Source organism: Sciurus vulgaris (assembly GCF_902686455.1).
Source record: "Sciurus vulgaris genome assembly, chromosome: 5".
NCBI classification, from domain to species: Eukaryota; Metazoa; Chordata; class Mammalia; order Rodentia; family Sciuridae; genus Sciurus; species Sciurus vulgaris.
In genome coordinates, this window is record NC_136465.1 from 64,686,745 (window position 1) to 64,694,810 (window position 8,066).

Genomic DNA, 8,066 nt, shown 5'->3' on the forward strand with positions numbered 1-8,066 from the left:
GAGGACTATCTAGTTTGTTTGTTGGTGTCCCACAGGCTTCAAGGTGAAAGCTGATAACTGAAAGGTGAGGGAATGGAATAGATAACTGGAGAAGCAGAGTCAGATGACAAAAGATGATAGAATAAAATCTTCGGAGCTTCAGGTTCTATGTGTTAATGTGGGGAGAGGAACTTACACCTAATGTAATATTAGTTTCATTCAGCTTTGGTTGAGTCAAAAATGCTGTTGAAATTTTGTCTGCTGAAGCCATTTTAGAGTCAGGCATGGACCACCATTGGTAATTCCAATGACTTGAGTGGCTGAAGAAGGAAGATCATATATGTGAGGCAAGCATGGTCAATTGAACAAGACTTGTCTCAAAATAAAATTTTCAAAAGGGCTAGGAATGTAACTCTGTGGTAAAGCATCCCTGGGTTCAGTCCCTTATCAAAAAACAAACAAAAACAAAAAGAAAATTTTATAAAGCATATGAATTTGAGAAATTTTAAATTGGTTAACTAACTTTGATTTTTTTTAAGCTGAGGAATAAGTATTAATTTTGGAATAGATCTAAATTATGATGCTTTGGGGGTTCATGATTCAGTTCAATTTACATGAAATTAATTTTAATGGACAGTTTACACTTCTAGGTATATTTTAATTTTCAAATAAATTATTCATGTTGCTAGAGACGTATAGTTCCATTTTCTAACAAAAGATGTGTTCCTGCAATTTATTTTGAAAAATTAAATGCCTACCCTGTAAGGCTTAATCAACTTGGAGAAACAGTGGGACAATTTCTTATTACATGAGTCATTTATGTCATAAAGCCCTGACATTTCCCATTCCTGTCAACCATGTAAGGGTTCTCTGGCAGAGCAAGGGAATGTAGCATTCCTTCTCACTACTCTTCTCCTGGCTACATTTCTCATCTTCCTCCCCCAAGATTATGCCCATTTTTATTGGCAGTTCTGGTCATTCTTGCAAAAAATAGTCAAGGTCTTTTAAAAAGGGTGTTCTTTTTCCTTTTTTCAAATGGACATAAATAACAGAAGCTAGTAGGAGAATAAAGGGGGAAATAGAGAAAATACAGAGACATGGGGATGGTGGGGGGAATGAACAATAAAGGAGATGCCCTATCATTCTCTCTCATTTATTTTAAACAGATGTTCTGAGCTCATATCCACAAAGATCAATAAGGTATGTTAACAACTCTAACAGCTTTACAGAAAAGCATATGCCAGGAGAGTGAATGTTGCTAAAACTTCATCCTCTGACATTCTTTGCAAGGATAGTTGTCCCCACCTGACTCAGGTCAAGGGGTGGTATTGTTCAGAAAAGGGGAGAGTTGGTTCCAGGTCCAAGTCTTATGCTGGTCAGGATTAGATATGGCAAATATTTGATATGGCAAGGTTTATATTCATCTGATGCTTTATCTAACAGGAGTCACACTGAGAGTGAGGATGGCAATGACACCCAAAGAATGCAGACATTGGAGACCAGGTTCAGAAGGCACAGATCTGATTTTACTATTGTTCATACAAGACATATATAGGCACATTATCCAATCAGGTTAAGACACTCGTTAAAGCATGTAGAATCAACCTATCAGTGAGCTATATGTCCTACTAATATAAACAAACCAAGTATACCTAAGTGATTCTGCCCAGCAACAAGTCTAAGACAAAGGACTGAGGGGAAGGGCAAGGCTCCAGCACCCAGTATGAAGTGATGCAGTACAGGAAAACTCACATCACAGTTTGCCGTGATGCCTGTTGAACGAGGCTTTCCCTCAGCTCCTAGATCAGCCTCAGTAACTGCAAAGGCCTACAGTCCATGGCAAGTCTTTACCATTTCCTCAGTTTCCCTTAAATAGTCTGTTGGATTTATTTAAATCATTGTATCAGCAACTGCTGTCAAATAAGCTTGAGGAATGTTCCCTACATTCATCATCTTTCTTCTACTCACTTTTTGGTCCTTTACCTCGTCTTTGTTTGCCCTCCACCACCAAGATGCCACTTGAGTTTAAGAAGAATGATAAAACATTGTGAATTTATTTGATGGGCTACCTATCTTTACTATTTCCTGTTGCCACTTCAACCCCCCCACAATCTAGAAGATATCTAATTTTAAAGCAATGAATTTAATTGTCCATTTAGGCACAGTGACCTGGGCAGGAGAAGTAGTTTTGGACAGTTGCTGGTTCTCAGTTTCCCCCAAATTTCACAATTTGTCACCTTAGACTTTTTCCAGTTTCTTACAATTCTTGGTGTTGGCTTTGGCTTGGAATATATGTGTGGGAAGGAGAGAGATTTCTAGGATGGTTGCCCCACCATAAGAATGTACTGGGGTTAGTTGGGAGAATCCTGACATGCCACTTGGGAACAATGACTGATTTTCCTCTAAAGGGGAAGGTATTTCCTCTTTAGAGATAAATGTATATTGTATAAACCTCCCTTTTTCTTCTCCAGACCTTTCCTCCAGTCCTTGCTTTCAAATATGCTTATACCAATCCCATTTGCTTTTCTCCCCAGTGCTTACTTCTTTTTGCTTACCCATTCTCCCAACCTCCTGATTCCTTCCTCTTGCAGTGCCATCCCCACACACATGACCGTGACTTGCTAACACGCCTTGTTACAAGACACACCCTCTTGAGTTATCTTTTGGCTGACTTGCATATTCTGCTGTTGCTCTGCCTCCTTTGTTCCCCAGGCAGGCATCAATTAGCCATGGTGCCAGGAGGGAACTTGCTGAAGTCCAGCAGGTTGTCTGTATGCTGAGCATCACCACAGCAATTGCAAAGGCCTGGGCCTAACTTGACCGTAAGTTTGACCTAATGTACACCAACCCAGGCCTTTGTGCATTGGTATTTGGAGAAGGAATGGAAAAAGGAGAATTTTTTGAGGCCAGAGAGGATTTGGCTGCCTTAAAGAAGGATTATAAAGAAGTCAGGACTGATTTATTTGAAGATGAAAATGAAGGAGAGGAATTTTAAATATACATTTTCCCCTTGGTTGTGACTCTTTATTTATGCTGCTCCACTCAAAGCACATTTAACTAGTTGAGAATAACAGGCCATTCTCCCAACCCAAGTCTGATTCCTGTCTTACATAGGAGGAGGGCACCTGATACCAGTTACTCACAGGTGATGTGACTGGTCAAAAATAGATGTTGAATTCTTTCAGACCCTCATTTAAGCCAACAGTGGCTTTGTCACTAAATAAAATGAAGGTTACTATCTCTGGGTGAAGGTGAGGCCAAGTTACACATGTGAAAAGGCCTAATCAGGTTGTTCATTCTAGAATGGCAGGGTCCACCCCACTTAACACCATCTGACCTGATCTCATTCATTTATAGATATTTATGAAGGCAGGAAATATACCTCTTGTTTATCACTGACTCCCTAGCTCTTAGGACAGCTAAGACAAAGCACACAATGGGCCCCTTGCTGCGCAGTGGGCCCTCCTGCTGGTCAGAGAACGACAAAACACTTGGAGAAAGGAAAGATCTGGGCACTGGGAAGGTACCAGGGAGACAGTGAACAGGAATTCACATTACATACCTGTAGCAAGGCCCAGGCATCATCTGGACTCTCAACACATTCATTCATTCATTCATCAAGTATTTGAATACAGTCATCTCCCTTGTCCACAGGGGCCACATTCCAAGACAACCCACTAGATGCCTGAAATAATGGAGAGTACCAAACTCTATAGATAATGTGCTTTTTTTCTATGCATACATACCTATATAAGGTTTAATTTATAAATTAGGCACAGTAAAAAGCACTACAAATGAAATACAACGATTGCAACAAAATACTGTAATCAAACTTACTAGAGGAACTGGGGATATAAATCCATGGTAGAATTATGGATTTACACTTGGCATGTGCGGAGATTTGGGTTCATTCTGCAGCAATACACACACGCTCACACACACACACACACACACACACACACACACACAGACTTATGTAAACGTGATCTCTCTTTCAAAATATCTTAGTACTGTACTCATCCTTCTTTCCATGGGAAATTTAAATATAGAAAACAAACCTGGGGATAAGGGGGCCTACTCTATACCTTCTGTTTAAGATGCTGTCCCAAAAGCTAGAGAGTTAGTGATAAGACAGACACTCCTGCCTTCATAAATACCAATAAGTTACTGAGATCATGTCAAATGGTATTAAATGATATGAAGTGAAAAGTGATGAGAGAAAGTGTTGGAGGAGCACCTCTGTGGATATGGAAGTCAGAGAAGACACAGATGACATCAGTCAGAGGACTCATCAGCAAGTCTCACAGGTGTCTAGATAGGTGTTTTGAAGAGAATTTGGGTCAAGAGCTATCAGCCCCATCTTAACAAGGAGCATATTTTCTCCTGATGGAGACAAAAGACCTATTGATGGATTTGAATAAGCCTCAATGGACTTCTGAGTGTGCATGACCCCGTAGGCCAGGTTTAGTGCAGGGGAAAATCACTTATGTTCCTTTCTTAAAGATTTATGTGAATTACATTAAAATAAAAGTGAATGACAAAGTCACAAAAAAAGAGGTATGTATAATTGGGTGGGGCTGCAGGAAAGTTTGGAGGATGATATGTAAGGAACATAGATGTTTCTGCCTTCCCCACCATATTTACCTTCCATTTTCCCTCCTTTTGTTGAGTCCCTGTCCAACCTCTAGCCTTTCTCAACCCTCAATCATTTTGAGATTCTTGCAGAGTGTGTGGAGGAGGTAGATAAGAGAATTTATACATATGCATATATATATAAGACATATATATATGCATATATATATATATATATATATATATATTCCTGTCTTAAAACCTACCATACACTTTTTGAGTACCTCCAGCACTGCTTAGCTTTTAGACTCTGTTCATAAATGCTTTAGTATTAAAGCATTGAGTTTTAGGGTGGGAGATAAGGGTGCTTAGCAAGAAGTTGGGCAGGGAAGTGGGTAACTCTCTGCTATTACCCATACTGACAGCTGTGCCAGACTTTCCCTAGCATGAAATTGGCTTGAGGCTTCTTTTGATGGCAAAACATGGCTGGCAAACAGTAGATAAAAGACTGGTGTTAGGAAAGAAAATTATGCAACACCCTTGGTAGGCTGCTTCTTTAGCTCACTGGGCTAACCAATTAAATAATCCAGACTCTTAAATCCCAATGCCTCCTCTTTTAGGGGTGCCCTAAAGTCATATTTACCAAGTTTTTCTTTTACTTTTTTTATATTTTATTCCAGGAATTAGTAGAATTCATACTTAACACAATATCCAATAAAATTCTCTTTGACTTTCCACCATAATTTATCAGCTATATTTTTGCTTCTCTCTAGTTTGGAAGCATGGGCATTCACATGTTTTTGTCACACCAGTGTTTGCAAATCTCAATAAGAGGGACAAACCTCCAGATTTGTTTTGTTTTTGTGTTTTGACAGAAATCACCTTATATTCCAATGTGAGTCTGCTAAGGGTGAAAACAATATGTTGACTTCCTCTAAATCTGGTGGTTCTGTCAGCAATTTGATCCAAATTCTCTATTCAGAGTTGATGCCAGTGGAATTTCCTTTCCTACTACAGTTCACATTTAGCAAAGATATTGAACTGTTCCCTTCTTTCGTTTTGGGAGCCCAAATCTCCACATTAAAATTAAAAAATTTTAAAAATTTTTAAAAAACAGTGCCATAAGTAGCTTTTTAAATCTCTTCTGGCAAATTTTTTGGTTGGGTTAAGAATGATGAGTGAAAGGGTGAGTGGGCTGAAAGGGATATTGATACTGAACTAATTAAATTTTGCAGTGCTTCAACTATTCCTCTTCTCTTATACCACAGAATACTCAAGGGTAAAGGTGAGCCCTCACTTATCCATTTTTTTTTCATGTGTATGCAGTATGGGTCCCTCATGGAAACTTATATACACCATGCTTGAAAATTAGGAACTAAAGTCTAAAATGTAAGACCGCCTGTTAGGCTATGGTCAGTCTGAACATAGTTTCTCTATGCAGGTTCCATTATCTTGCATTGGGGGGAAATTAAAACACATAACATGGCCTTACTTATTAATTAATGGTCTTAATTATTAATTAAAAATAATTAGCAAAATATTAGTAAGTAAACTCCATACCACATTGAAAAATACAGTATGACCCAGAGGTTTTTATCACAGAAATTCAACCACAATTTGGTATTAGAAATTCCATCTATCTTAAAGTCATTGTGCCAGTCAGGGAAACATTAGGGACATTGCAGTAAGCTGAGGAGTAAGTCAAGAGTGATGGATGTCTTGATTCTGAAGTACCGTTTAAATTGTACTTGAAGTATGAGCTAGTGCAATTAAATAAGGGAAAACCATCAGAAGAAGATAATTTAATATGAAGATAAACATCTCTGTTTGACTCTCCTCGCCACAGACCCACAGCCTCGGGCACCGGTCCTTGACTTGGGAAGCCCACAAATCCGTCCAGGCCTCCGCCCGCCAGGGCGCCCTAGTTCCTCGCAGGCGATGGCGGCCTCTGGGCAGAGGGTGGTGGGTGGCCCCGCGATTGGACTGTAGTGTGGCTGGAAGGCAGCGAGTTGGAGTATTTCATGAAGAAGCGCTCGGTAATCATGGGTCATGACTCGTCTCAGAGTTCAGGTCACTCGAGCTTCATCGCCTGGCACCACCTGGAGAGCTTCACCGCCTGGGGCTGCTAACATGAGGCAGTGGCCCAGGAGACCGCGAAGCCCCTGCCTGACGCGGGCCGCGACGTCTACTTGCGGCTGGCTGGGCAAGAATGGCCTGTGCGTGGACTGCGTGTTCCAGCAGCCCAGGGCGCCACCGCTGCAGCTGCAATGCGAGTGCACATTCAGTTTTCCAACTGCAAACATCAAGATAATGTTCACAGCCCTGTCTAGCAAGAAAAGGGACAAGCTGGAGGCTCCCAGTGCCCGGCGAAGCCTGTGCAGTGCACAACTTGCCCCTGACCGTCAACATTCCAGATACCATGGCCCACATCATCAGCCCCCTCCCTTCCTCCACAGGCACCAACAATGCTGCAAACTCTTGCCCATCCAGCTCCCCAGGAGCCTGGTCTTCAGGACACAAAATGGGCAGTGTGATACCATCTGACCTCAACCTAATGACTGATAATTCAGTCAGAAAATGAAGAGGAAGATTCAGGTAGAGATAGTCCAAAGGATGATCCATAGCCACCTTATTCCTGTGCACAATTAATAGTACAAGTGATTACAATGCTGATAAATAACTCACCCTAAATGGAATTTATAGACATATCACTAAAAACTATCCATACCCCAGGACTGCGGACAAGGGCTGGCATGATTCAATTCACCACAATCTCTCTCTGAACTTTATTTTATACAAGTCCTGCATTCCCAAGAAGAGCAAGGCAAAGGCTCCTTCTGGAGATAAATTCAGCCTTTGAGAGCAAATTGAGCAGGCTAGGGCTGCCTTGCTTTAAAATGTTCCTCTGGGACCGCTTTCCTCTAAGAGTGCTTCAGCCTTTCCCAACCACAGGGTAGTGCTGTCTGCTCACTCCAGTGGGGCCCAGACCTCTGAGAGCCTGTCACAGGACTGTTCGCCAGCCCCCCAGGGAGCCTGAGCCCAGTGCCTGACAGTCCAAACTCACTGTCATCCAAGAGGCCCGGTTTGCCCAGAGCACACCAAGCTTGCCCCTATCAAGTCTTAATCACCATCCAGCAGCAGCTAACCCCTGCAGTCAAGCCTGTCACCTCCACTGTTACAACATCTCCACGTCTCAGGCACCTGTCATGCAGACAGACGATCCACATAGTCCAACACATATCAGCAGGGTGGGTCACCCCATAGCTGGACTAGCCCCAGCAACCATACACAGTTGCTGGCCCAGTCGTGGTTATAAGGTCACCACTCTTATTTTTCCCAATCGGCACTTGACCAACCTTCTCCCGCAGGTGCAAACTCGCACCCAATCGGCACTTGACACCCCGCCCAGACCCCTAGCAACAAGGCTCACCCAATCAACTCTCACCCCGTTTTATGCCCCAACCAATCAGCCTCTTCCTGGCCCTATATAAGTGTGTACATTTTTAAAATAAAAT

At 41.9% G+C, this 8,066-nt stretch overlaps 1 pseudogene across 1 annotated transcript; it reads left to right on the forward strand.

Moving 5' to 3' along the window:
• The first annotated feature begins 6,593 nt into the window (after positions 1-6,593).
• Positions 6,594-7,815, forward strand: LOC306662193 (forkhead box protein K2-like; annotated as a pseudogene). The gene has a single exon. The product of its transcript is annotated as a forkhead box protein K2-like (transcript).
• The last annotated feature ends 251 nt before the right edge of the window (positions 7,816-8,066 follow it).